Genomic DNA, 14728 nt, shown 5'->3' on the forward strand with positions numbered 1-14728 from the left:
CTCCCGGGCGTGATTTTTGCCCGGGAGTATAAATCCGACGCACATGCCTCGGAGTCGATTTTTTAGATGGGAACGCCTACTTTGCATATAATTAACGCAAAGTAGGTGTCCACGCTAAAAAATGCCGCTAACTCCATGGACTTTGGCGCTAGACGCGTCTAACGCCAAAGTATAAATATGGAGTTAGTTTTGCGTTGAAATTGCGTCCAAAAAAACGACGCAATTCCGGCGCAAACGGAGTATAAATATGCCCCCTGGTTCTTTCACGTCTTTCAGACCAGCACTTTCATTAGTCAGATTAGTAAGCAAGCTTCTAATTTCTTTACTATTAACAGGAATATACGTGCAGCAATGCCTTGAGTTAAACATTTTTCAAACTCTGCCATCTTTTGCTAAAAGAATGTCTAATGCAAGGCGGTTCTGAAGAGTTATAGATCTCACCACAGCCATTTCTGTATCCATTAGGATCACGGCTCCTGAAAGATTTGTCAGCATGTTATCCACAATAGTAGACAATTTCCAAATCTTCATAGAATTCAGAACAACTCCAATGAAGGAATTATTACTCCAAATATATCTCCCACTATACCAGAAGGAGACTCTCCCCTTTCTCTACTGTGATATAATTCTGTCAATTTTGGTAATCTTTTCAAATCATCAATTTGGAAAACCTTTGGGAAAACTATCCCCAAGTAACATGTGCCACACCATTCTCTTCAAAGATGGTAATAGCATTAGGTCCACAAATGTAATATGTACCAGGAATTGCTGGATCATGTCCATTCAACATACATGTCCATTTACTCTGAAACTAAAACACATGCCTACATTCACTTGTTCCCACAAACACACTGTCAGTACTAGCTCTAGGACTATATGCACAAAGCTTCCCTACATGTTGCTCATCTAGAGCTAATTTCCCTCGTATTTTTATTTCACTAAAAGCATAATCATTTCTAAAAGTCATTTTCTCAAAGCCCTTTTCTAACTTCTCCTTTAATGCTTTTCTCCTGTCATCTGTCTGATCTAAGAAGCTCTTTTCTAAAGGTGTAAGCAAGCATGTCAAATTATTCTTGTGAGCGTAAGCTGTCCCAAACGTTAATGTAGGCTCGAAGAAACCACTTACTAATACTACGTCATTGTCCTTCGCTATTCTACTCAGGAACCTAATTATGAGGAAAAACGAAAACCCCACATCATGGTTGGAATAGAAACATTGAATGTACTCCTGGTTATAGAATCTTGTTAGTAACAGACTACAACTTATTCCATAAGTAAGAGGCAAACTATGATAGGAAACTCCTTCTTCGACTGATGAAGGAATCTGCGTACACACACAACAATTCCTCACATTCATTGTCTCAACATACGCAATAAGTCATAGAACACATTAGAAGAAAGTTCCCCTTGTGTATTGTCTACGTGCAGATACTTCTCATCTAACCTAAACTTCTCTATTGCTCTTAATGCAGTAGTCATCTCTAAAGCTGAAGTATGGTTGTCTTTACCCATGTCAAGAACAGTGATACCCACAATTAATATCACACACAATATCACACATACAAAGGCCAAACCAATACTCATGTATTACAGCACCTATTCTTCCTGCCCTGCTGGCTAATGTTTCATGATCTGTAAAGAATTAGAAAGTAGAAGAGAACATTTAGAAACTATGCAGCAAAATCAAAAACAAAAATCTTCTTTCAGAAGATATTTATAGCTTCAGTCTCACTTCCAGGATCCATTTGTCAAAATCGGTAAGCTTGTCAAAAATTGGTTTAGCAGCTTGTCAAATCAGTTTTTTTTGCCAAATCAGGTTTTCAAAAAGTATTTTCCGGTTACTTTCAACAGTCTCTTTTTCTTTGTACCTTTTCTCAATTTGTAATTTTCTTTTTACAGTTCAGTTCATCAGCTCTCTTCAAGTGCCAAAATATTGACTTTAAATATCTCGATGAAAACAAAAAGACAAAAACTTTCTTTGCCATTTACTTGTTGTTGCATACGCCCATTCAGGACCTGCGTACCTTTGACTTGCTATTCTCTTTCTTTTCAACTTTCTGTCTCCATTCAATTCTCCTTCACTTAGGTCTTCCCTTCTTGTCGTATCTACTTCTTCCACTCTTGTTGTCACAACAATTTATTCCTTTCTCTTTGGGTGTGATTCTGGCCAATTATCTCCTTTCAGTGGACCCTTGGTCAATGCTCTTTTCAGTGTTGAACTTAAAACTTCTTCTTGCTCTGCAGTAGTTTCTCTTGACAGACCAGCAACTGGTTCAGGAGGAGTCAGATCACATTGGCTCTGATCCGCCGTAACTCCTTTCCCCTCGGGGTCTGGCGTTTGTTCTGTTTGTCTCCCTAAATCATCTACTTCTGGGAGTCTCCTCCTCTGACTAGATTCTCCTGCTGCCTCAATTGATATTGGTTCACTGTCACTCTCCTGGAGATCTTCTTCTTCGTCTCTCACAGGAGTGACTGAACCGTTTTCAACTTGCTCAGATCTGGTCTCATTTCCTCTTTCTTCTCTTTCCGGCTCTGAGGTTTGTCTGGTCATTGTTGGTACTCTCAACAACTCATTGTCCAAAGGACATGCCACTTTTCTCGTATGGCTTGCGTGTATCCAGTTCGGAACTCCAGCACACTTCACAGCTGTGGTAGTGATTAAAATTACCTGGAAAGGGCGTATCCACTGAGATTCCAAACATGTCTTCCTCACATGTTTTCAGACCACAACCCAGTCACCCGCTCCCAGGTTGTGTCCTTAATCTTGGGATGGTAGCACCTGCTGAGAGAAAGAGTGAACCACATCAGCCAGACTTTTGCAGTATTCCAACACCATATCATCTGTTATGTTCACAAGAGCATTTGCAGGAACCACTAGCAACCTCATTGCTCTGCCCACGAGAATCTAGTGTGGTGACAATCCTGTCTTCCTGTCAGGGGTGTTTCTCATTGTCATCAGAACTATCTGCAGTGCGTCAGGCCATTTCATATTCGTGGACGCACACATTTTCGCCATTCTTGATTTCAAGGTAACATTCATCTGTTCCACTAGTCCTCATGCTTCAGGCCGGTAACTACAATGCATCTTCTGCTCAATGTTCAAGGCTGCACATAGTAATTTCACTACTTCATTGTTGAAGTGACTTCCCCCATCTGATTCCAAAGAGATTGGAAGTCCAAAACGTGGTATAAGTTCCCCAAGCAGTAGTTTCGCTAGTGTGAGACCTGTGTAGGGTATGCTTCAACCCAGTGACTAAAGATGCAAACAATCACCATCACACATCTCAAACCTCCACACACAGACACCTCATAAAATCCATTTGCATTCTGCTGAATGGACCTCCTGCTCTTCCTATGTGGCTCAAATTAAACATGGTCCCTTTTCCCATGTTCATTTGCTGACAAATGACGCAACAATGGCAAACTTCTTCAGTAACTTGTCTAAACCTCGGATTGAACCAATTCCGCTTGAAAGTGTAAATCATTGCATCCCTCGCAACATGCGCTTGACCATGATAGTGCATAGCCATTTGAGACATCAAACTGTTCGACAAAACCATTGACCCGCTTTTGAAACCCACAATTCATCCTGTAACTGTACACATTTCATTTTGCTCTATGATCATTTTTCCTCCCTATCACCATTATTCTGCAGCGTTCTCAATTCTTCCAATGTACCCATCACATGTAATGCATGATTTCTACATGTTTCATCGTCTTCAGGAAACAATTCCCACTTAGCCTTGAGTGATATACTGTTTAATGCGCAAAACCTTGTGACTTGATCTGCATATCCTTTTCCCATTGACACAAAATCTTGCGATTTTAGATGTGCACTGCGTTTCACCACAGCAATCATTTCAGGCATTTGGAAATCTTGCAACAAATCTCAAATTCACTCAACAATTCATATTAATAAGCCATTAATAAGTACCCTTCGTGAATATTGGCCACCCTGACCCCTTAGCTCTGGTGGTGGGGTCCCAGAGGGCCCCCCTGGGCTAAAAAGCATTTTTAAAAACATTATGCTGCAAATTTAGAAAGTTCAGGAATTTGCAGCCTATTTCTGTGAGGACCCCAGGTGGGCCAGGTCCCGTGGGTTTTTACATCTATAAAGCTGGTGGGGGCTCCGGTCTCCCTGCTGTCCCAGGGACCACCACATCCTTTGGGCTTTAAAAAAATTCAACAGTGGGGGCTGCCTGGCCCCACCTGCAGCCCCGGAACCACTACCTCTTCAGGGCTTTAAATCAATTGCAGCAGCAAGAACCACCACCAAATGTGCATTGCTGAATTTGTGCACATCCCCCCCACATCCTTGGGGACCACCATCTCCCTGGGGCATTTCTAGTATTTGGGGGGCCATGCAGTCCCCTGCAGCCTGGGTGACCACCACCTCCCTGGGGCGTTTCTAAAGTTGTGTGCGTGTGGCCTTCTGCAGCCCCTGGGATTGCCACTTCCCCAGTGCATGTCTTAAAATATGTGTGGGGGCTGCTCAGCCCCCCCATAGCCCCACAGACCACCACCTCCCGAGGCAAATATTAAAAAATAGAAAGGGTGTCAGTTTCAGACTCCTGCAGCCCTGGAGACCACCACCTCCCCAGGGCTCTTTTCATGGGAGGGAGGCCACGCAGCCCTCATTACAGAGTTACAGATGGCGCTGGAACCTGACACCTCCCAGTGCCAGCTCCTGCTATGTCCTGGGATGCCCAACCCAGGGACATAGCAGTTTGCTGTGGCTTGGCGGCAGTTAAGTCAAACAGCTCTCCCTCACTGCAAGCAGAGGTTTCCTCTGTTTCCCTGCCCACGGAGATGCAGGCAGGGAGACAGAAGAAACAATTGATCTCATAGAGAGGGAGCTGACAGCAGTGCTGGTCCAGCAGGAGACAGGGAGCCTGCTGAGGCAGTGGGGTCCATTCTGAGGGGGGGTGGCACCAGAGATGGGGTCACTCGGGCCAAGATCGGCCCTGGAGACCATGGCCATATGGCACCCATCACAAAAAAAAAAAAATTAGTCCCCTTCCTGGGGATGGTGTCTCTAGGGCCATGATCAGCCTGTGGAGGGGTGCTGCCCAGAAAAAAAATATTTTAGGCCAGGCCTAGGAGGATGGGTCCACGGGGCCGGGATCAGCCTGGGGAGCAGGGCTGCAAAGCTATGTGGTCCCCTTCCCCCAAAAAAGAAATTGAATATTTAGCCTGAGCCCCAGTGGATCGGTCCCCAGGGTCAAGATTGCCATGGGGAGAGGATGTTGTGTGGAGTTGGGTTGTTATTCTTTTTTCACATTTTTAAAACAAATTTAGTGCCCCAGTGAAAAACCCAGGGCACCCACACTTCATTTTCATTTTTTTATCAGTTGTGGACAGTGGAGAGAGCACCAAGGCTCAGCTGCCCATTCCAACACCCTAGCTACCAGCCACACCGAGTGTCAGTGGGAGAATGCAAATTTATTTTTAAAGGGGGGGCCCCCACAACAGGTACAAATGTTGGGGACCATGGATGAGCCCCCAGGCTCCCCAGTGTAGCCATTATAGTGCTGTCAGGAGCCAGCTGTTACTTTTCACCTGCCCAGGTGAGAACATCATTTTTCTCTGCTCCCACCAAGGTGGGAGCAAAGTTATGTTTGCTGCCTGGTTGAGTGTAGGCAGGGAATGCCTACACTCTCCTGGGCATGAAACTGCAGTGACCCAGAGGATGGTGCCCCAGGGACAATGCTCATATTGAGCCTTAGGGTATGTGGCCCTGGGCCTAGTGCATGGCTGAGGGGGCTTCACGTCCCCTCCACAAAATGTAACTCTTCACGCCTAGGAATGGGGTCCCCAGTACCTCTAAGAGACTGTGTGGGGGGTGCAATTTCCTAACTGACAGTCTCATCTCCATGATATGGGGCCCCAGTGGCCTCTATAGGGCTCAGGGAGAGGGGTCACGCTCCTCCCCCAAAATATCATACAGCATCCAGGGGATGGGTTTGCAGGGGCGTCAATGATGCTCAGAGAGGGGGGCTGCATGCCTACTTCCTAATTAAGAGTATCAGCCCTTGTGGATGATGTCCCTGGGACCCCTGGGCTCTGGGAGGGGGGAACCATGCCGCCATCCTCATTAAAATTTAAATAAGGCTAACCCCCGGGCCCTGGCATAACCCAGTGGTCTCAAACTTAAAATGCACAGGAGGCTGTGTTTTGTTTCCTAGAGCTGAGATCCCCAAAAAAACATTTTTGGGCACATTACCCACCCAACAACCCTAGGGACAGGGTTTCCCTATCCTGCCTCCTATATGTTTTTATTTCATTTTTTTCCAGGACAGGGGATGGAGTTGCCAAGCCCTTAAATGGCTGCCACCTCATCTTTGTTGATGTAATGATAGCCAATCAGATCATATCTTTTGATCTGTTAGATCAACCGATCCTCTGCAGCATGAAATATAAAAAAAATTCAACTACAATCTCTCAAAACCTACATAATGGATACATCATATCACAAAAAGCGCACTTTCTGGACCAAGATCAAGATTTCTGTCAAGTCTGGGGTAATTCCATTCAGCCATTTCGATTCTGGCTGTGTGCAAGTAAATGCCTCTTTTTGCATGTTCACCCTCACATTTTTAGACTGATGCTGCTGGTTGTTTTGACTCTGAGAGTCCACTGAGGCCTACTAATGAGACCTCAGTGCTAGTGTTTTAATCCTATGAAAATGGATGTCGAATTGGATGTACCCAATTAGCAAGGGCTGATTTACTTATGAGTCCTTAGTGTATGGTACCCAGGGAACCCAGGGCATTTAAAGCAGAGTGTCCACTCAGGGCTGCAGCACTATTTGTACCACTCTGTGTGTGACAAAGTGCAAAAATGCTACCAACCTGCCACTGCAGACTGGAAGGACAGTGTTTTCACTACCAGTTAGGGTGGCTTTGCTATTTAACCCAATGGCAAAGCCACCCTATCCCATTATATTTAAATCTCCCCTACTATTGACATGTCTTAACAGCAACACTTCCTAATTGCTATTTTGCTGTGGGTGAGGTTAGTCGCCCCATGGGCTAACACAAGGTTACTAGGTGGCATCCTAACCTGGCTAACTTCTGAATGGAACTACCTAACTGGGCTATATAAGGCATCAAATTAATCATGGCATGAAGCCTTTAGAAAGTTGCCACTCTGTGCTTCTGCTAGTCCAGCGGCCTCACAAAGGCACCCACACACAGGGACAACTTTCTGCCCACCTCGGGTGACTTGTGAATGACTCCCAGGCTCAGGAGCAGTTGCTGCAGAGTGAGGTGTCACCTCCTTTGCCAGGGAATTAGCCCAGAAGGTGAGCTTAAAGGGGAAGCCACCTCTGATGGGCCACAAACCACAACACCCCTGAACAGGATTAATCTTGTCCTGCAGACAAAAAAGAGACAGGGCCAAAGAGGGGAAACTCATCCTCAGACTGGTTTTATCGTGGTATTGTAGTCATCTGGCAACCACACCTCTATAGTGGGCTACCAAGCGCCTTATGACTGAGAAAGGGTTGTGTCTTGAAAGGGGCAGGAATGTGGCATTCTGGAGTAGCCAGATGCCACACATCACAGGAACGTCATCATTAGGTAGGAGGGTACCAAGTAGTCCATTGGCTAGTGACCGTGTGGCCCGCTCAGGGCACTTTCCTGTTATAAATATGGCATCCTGGCCCTCAGATCACATTGGAATCAGAGAAAGGACTGAAGAAGGACTGCCTCGCTGCGCTTGGACTTGCTCAAAGAAAGCCTGCTCTGTTGGAAGGGCTGTGAGCTTTGGACTGTGCCTTCAGCTCCTGGCTTTGGGAGAAGCTGCACCACCCTTGGCTCATCTCCTTTAAGCAGCTCCAGGAATACAAGAGCTGAAAGAGCCCAAACCGACAACTTGGCAGCCACTGTAAAAGTTTTACTGCTACCAGTCGCCTGGTACTCAAGAGGACAAATCCAAGATCCAACCAAAGGACACTAGCCCCACCTCAGGATTTTGCCCCAACTGTGGTGCAGACTGACCAGTAGCCCAGCACAGAGGACATTGGGGGAGCCTGAGTTCTGTAGCCAAGTTTACCCACTTCACCCACGGACAGAGGAGCACCCAGAAAGACACCCCTGTTGGCTGTACCACAACCAGAGCATCCTTTGAGTATCTTTTTGCCTGAAGCATCAGGGCCACTCCGTTGATGTCTATGGTGGTCATCCTATAAAGTTTGGATCTTTCTTTAAAAATACTCTGGTGGCCAGGTATCATTTCAAAGTATCCTTTCTGGCCCCCTAGACCTCAGTTCTGCCAAACTTGGTCACCTAACTTTGGCCAGAGCTGCCAAACTAACTGTTTGAAACTTTTCAAAAGTTTACAAACTTTTTGTTGGCCAGAGCATGCTTGTGGTTAATATAAAAGTTATTTATTACTTCTAAAATTCACATCTCCGGAACCCTCCAGTGGATTTTAATGATTAAGGTCTCTAAAAGTTCATGAAAACATAACCTATTGTTATTATTGTTATAAATTGGTGTCTCATTTCTTTCATTTTGTGTTACTTTCTTATGTCATTGTTTGTTGCTGTTAAATGCTTTAGACATTGCTCCTTTGCTAAACCTTACTGCTCACAGCCACAGCTACCCAGGGTTGAGCTTTAGATTAAGGAAACATACCTGACTGGCCCTAAGATTGGTCTTTGTGAGTGTACTGCACAATAAGGCCCCACAGTCATATCATATAGTACACCCAAGTTCTCACACTGTGTCTAAATTACTTTCCAATGGAAAATTGCAAAAAATTGCATGGGGAAAACATATTTTGGGACGCCTGACCCCTTTTTTGTCAGCCCCCACTTGAATGATCACCACAAAACTTTCCAGAAAGGATGTGTAGGGGATGATGCTTGTTTTTGCAAAGTTTTGTGAAGATTTGTCAAAGGCCCTAAAGTTATAAGCAAACCAAAAATACGTTTATTTATATTATGGATCATAATTTAAAAAATGAACAACTAATTTATTTTAAAGAAACTAAATCACCCTTTTAATAAATGTTTACAATGATTTTACAATTTATAAAAACATCTTCTAATTTATTCTACCAAATATTAATTACATTATAATGTTTTTTTAGATATTGAGCAAAATATTTAGATGAGTGCTGTACTATTTTATTTTATTAGTTCTAGGTTAACGATAATTATTTTAATATTAAAATTATTTTAATTAGTTGACATAAATGTAGTGAGTTAAAACATTTAAAGTATTCTTTAAGAATTAATTAACTTCATTACTTTTCCCTATATGTTATCACATAGAGAGTGTAAATGTAAGTTTTGAAATTTTGCATAGTGAACACATAGATTTATATATAAGTAAATCTACATTTGTAATTTCACCTTTGCAAATATGGCCCTAGATTTTTCAGAACTTTAAGTGAGATGACTGTTGTAGTATGAAAGGTTGACACACCTTTATACAATCCTATGCAGTCCCTCTGCTCTGAGGAGAATGAAGAGGAATGCTGGTGGCTGTGTTTCCTCTTACGGAGGTTATTGAAGGAAAAAGAATAAAGGATGTTAGAGCAAGCACATTTCCACTTTCAAAGACCTCACTTTTTATCATACGAAAAAACTAAACTATTTGCAATGGGGTTATTTAATAGAAAGGCATTTGGTTTGGGTTGACATTTCACAGAGCGGTTGAAAAACACAACTGAAGAGATAATTCTACACAACCAATTTGAAACAGCAGCAAGTAAGGATATGGATGTGTGAGGTAGGAGAACCAGGCTGACAATCAAAACACCAATTAACAGAGAGAGTTCTTGAATTCAAAATGTGTTGGAACACCAAAAAAGCCTTCAATCACACTGAGCAAGACAGCGAGAAAAGTCTGAAAAATGTGTACAAATATTACATTTTATAGAACAGTTGCTATCCAGGGTAGCTGTGGTTTCAATCTCCATGGAACACTTTGCAAAATGAGGTCAAAACTCTGCATGTTTCACCAGAATAAAAGATTTGCAAACAATTCAGAAATTCTGGTATACAACATTTATGGCACACCCTTTCATAAAATGTCATGCAAGGCTTTATCAATCTAGATGATGAAACTTTCTCTAAGGAATAATAAAATGCCAGCCATATCAAGCAGTAAGTGTCCTATGGCACCAAGGAAACAAAAGCAGCCCTCTGAAATCAGAAAGAAATTTCAGCTTTAAATATTTTTTGAAAATGTAATTATTTTGACACAGAACGTTGGCTTTCAATCTTCTGAAAACATATACTGCCCATAAACTAACTGCATTCTCCCATTTATATTTCTGTGACAGTACTTTCACTTCTGTAGTGCATCTGCCAATGATTCAGAATTAGCACATGGTCCTCTACAAAGCTGCATCTCCCAGCCTCTGCTAGTGGTGCTGTATGCTATATGGCAGAGAACCACTATTCAGTCACACTTGAGTGGCAGCATGCCCATATGAATGGGTCTGCTCCACAGCCAATCACCATGCAGCAGTAGTTGCATCATGATTGGACATATAGAAGGTCCTATTCTGTCAATCATACTATGAGTGTGAGGGCAGGGCATGCCTTTGACTATCTGGAATTTTGGGGGAGCTACGAAGCATAAAGCTCTGATAGAGAACTGTGGAGTACAACATCAAGCCACAACTATCTAACACACGTGGAGCACCCGCCCTCATTAAAACACACAAACATTGCTTGTGAAATGGTACAGGATCCTTCAAAAAACACTCATGGACAGATTGGTACTTCCAAATTGAAGCAGCCAAGAACAAAATGGCAAGAGTATAATCAAGGACACAAGCAGTAGTTTGTAATTTGCAACACTGTATTAACACAGCAAAATAAGAAACCACTGGCCACAGAGTAATGTTTGCTTTGTCAGAGGATACAACTTGATTATTGAGACAGTTGTAACATTAGCAACAAGCCAGAGTGATGTAATGAAACAAATGTTTTCTTTCTATACTTTCCTACCATTTCTGTATATGTATCTCACCCCATGCCCTGTGGCTGTGTGTGCCTCTTTGGTGTTTGCCTACCTAAAAATATGACAGTGGGGGAGTTGTTAACTAGCAAGAAGGACATTCAGTTCTCTAAGTGGCTTGCTCACAGTGCTTTGTCGTTTAGCTTTCCACTCTTTTTATGTTCCCACCTATTCTTGCGCAATATTACGGTAGACTTCTCTTGGACATTTCTGTAGCTAGAGAAAGCGTGTTCAGAGGGAGGATGACAAGAACCAGCTGCTAATTGGAAGAGTTTGAATAGCACAATTGTCATCATGTTGCTGGAGATGCAATACATTAGGGAAGGGATGGTTTAATTCATATTAAAAAGAAGTAAATACTTCTTTCGATTAGGAAATGGTTGTGTCTCTACTAAATCTAATCTGTCAGTTAGATTCCTGTGGTATCAAAGTAACTTAATTAACCTTGATAAATGGTCTGAGCAAAGTAAATGTAAACCTGTTGTAGTATGTATGGTGTGATCATAGCCAAATCATAGTCAAGTGTTATTCAAACAAAAGTAATAAAGCTATGATATACAAATACTAAAGTACTGATGTATAAAGCCCTGGGACACAAAGCAGTTGCTGTTTTTTGCACAATGACTGCTTTTGTACAGCCTATTTGATGCTATAATGAATGTACTGATCTGTACTCTGCATATGTTTTACCCAATTGTGCCCCATCAGTATGCATGTTATTATGAATACTAATGAAAGGGCTAGGAGTGATGAGATGGACTATTGTAACAGACAACAGGGGTCCCATCATGCTGTTAAAAACACAAATTGGCAATTTATTTTTCCTGAGTTTGTCCCCTATCCCATACCTGAACAAAGTGGCTACTAGAAAAGGAATTTTCATGATACAAATGGCATCTGAAATGCATAGAAGTGCTGTGTACTCCCCTGTATGTTGACAACCCACATTTACAAAGTAGAAATTGCCTCTCACCAATAGATTCCACTTCCACAGCTTCCACTTTGTGAATTGATACCCCTTTCGGCTTTCAGCATTCAATCAAAGGTTTATGGTTACAGTCACAGCTGAAAACTATTTAACCATATTTGTGAAAAATGTGGGGAGTAGTTTACAAATGTAATCTTGCAGTGATCTAATCCACGCACTGACTGAATCGCACAAACAGAAATCTTACACCCTTTACCTGCTAGTGTAGATTTTTTCATAGTGACTGATCCATGAAATCTAATTGCAACTTTAAAACAGGAAGGAATTTTAGTCACCAATGAAAGTTTTGTAATGTTCACTCTCACAATGGTTTTATCCCACTGGTGTTTGTCAAAATACCAACTTAAAAATAAACAGAAATATTTGAAATTAAATATTGTGATACACAAATATTGTGATGCACAAATATTATTAACAAGAACATCGTTTTTTTAGGTTGTAATGTTTTAAATAATATCAATGTTTTAATGAAAATGTTGTTTTTTAAAATTATTTGAATGGTTTTTAGTAGATGTATTAATATTATGTGTTACTATTACTTTTATAAACGGTGTTATTTTATCTAAAATATAGCTTTTTATTTCAAGTGATTTGGAATTTTTTATTCAATGTTTAATAGTAATTAATAGTGTCGTAGTGGGTTGCTAGGTGTGTAGGTGGATAGGGTGGGAAGTTAATTAGGTACTAATTAATTCTGAATTATTTAAAAAGTTTTATTTAATTACATGATTGATGTTTATTATGTAAAATATGCAATACTGTTTTTGTTGCATGTTATTTGGGGGATGTTAGTTTTGCCAGGGTAAGATGTGGGAAGTTAAGTGATAGTTAATTAACAAGTTATCAGTGATTGTTAATTAACTATTTAATTGATTTTTAATTATGCAAAATATGTTATACTGATTTCTTATACTTATATTTTAGTTGTGGGATGCTACATTTGTAGGGACGTAGGGTGGGAAGTTAGTTAGGTAATAATTGATTAACCATTAATTATTATTTGTAAATTAATTATCTAATTGAATCTTAAATATGTAAATTATGGAACACATATTTAGTTTAATTATACTTTAGTTGTGGGCTGCTAGGTTTGCAGAGATCTAGGGTGGGAATGTAATCAAGTAATAGTTAATAATGAAGTATGGAACAGTTATTTTTTTAGTTATATTTTGTAGGCCACAAGGTTTGTAGAATACAGGGTGAGACATTAGTTCATTTATAATTTTGTAACAATTATATATGAATTGAATATTTTTTTAATTAAATAGCAATTATGTCGATTGATTAGTTGTTTTGAATGTATATATATATATATATATATATATATACATATATATATGGAGCGAGAGAGAGAGATATAGATAGATATTCATGGTAATTAATTATTTTTATGTTGAGTTTAATATTTTTCATACATTCATGGTGATACATTCAGTTCAGAATACTTTATTTGGGTACCATAACTATCAAAGTACACAGTCAAAACACACATATACATGATCGTAATTCATAAAATCAACCACATAAACATATAAATTGAAAATATGAAAATTTTCTTTCAAAACATACACTTCTTTGTAGTCACATGAATTCTCCATTACGGAGACGTTAGTATGGGGCAAAACAAATACATTATCATCGATTTCCATAGATAACTACATATAGTTAAAAAAATATAACATGCTAGAAAAAAACAAATTTATGGTTGCATGAAGATCAAAATAACGATGAATTTTACCCAGATCTTTGACTGGGGGAGAGTGTTTGAAAAGCTTAGCACTCCTTCCATCGTCCTTTTATGTTGGTAAAGTCAACTTAAGTGGCCAGGGTATGCCTAGACGTGGGTACCTTGCTCACTGTGCCACTGGCATCAAGGTAGCCTTGCTGATGAGGAGTGATACCCCGAAACGGGTCCCAGGATGCTTGTTTCCAGTCCAGGGAAGACCTGGTCTGGCAGTTTGGGCTGGGTTTCCCATGGGGAGCAGGGTTGAGATTGATTTGCATGTGGCTGGGTTCAAACTGAGGTGGCATGGTGAGCAAATGAACAATAGATTTAACCAAGATCTGTGACTGGGGGTGGGTGCTTGAAAAGTTTTAGCACTCCTTCCATCATCCTTTTCTGTTGCTAAAAGTCCCTCTAAGTGGCCAGGGTATGCCCAGATATGGGTCCCTTGCTCACTGTGCCACTGGATTCAAGCTAGCCTGGCTGATGAAGGTTGATACCCTGAAATCTGACTCAGGATGCTTGTTTCCAGTCCAGGGAAGACCTAGCCTGGCAGCTTGGGCTGGACTGTTCCCATGGGGAGCAGGGTCAAAACTGATTTGAATATGACTGGGTTCAAACTGGGGTGGCAGCATGTGCAAAATAATGATGGATTTAACCCAGATCTGTCACTAGGGGTAAGTGTTTGAAAGGTTTCAGCACTCTGTTCACCATCCTTTTGTTTTGCTAAAGTCACCCTAAGTGGGCAGGGTATGCCCAGATGTGGGTCCTTTACTCACTGTGCCACTGGATTCAAGCTAACCTGGCTGATGTGGGGTGATACTCTGAAACCGGTACGAGGATGCTTGGTTCCGGCCCAGGGAAGATCTGGCCTGGCAGTTCGGGCTGGACTGTTCCCATGGGGAGCAGGGTCAAGACTGATTTACATATGGCTTGGTCCAAACTGGGGTGGCATGATGAGCAAAAGAACAGTTTATTTAACCCAGATCTGTGACCAGGGGTGAGTGTTTAAAAAGGTTTCAGCACTCCCTCCATCAT

Source organism: Pleurodeles waltl, chromosome 1_1 (assembly GCF_031143425.1).
Source record: "Pleurodeles waltl isolate 20211129_DDA chromosome 1_1, aPleWal1.hap1.20221129, whole genome shotgun sequence".
NCBI classification, from domain to species: Eukaryota; Metazoa; Chordata; class Amphibia; order Caudata; family Salamandridae; genus Pleurodeles; species Pleurodeles waltl.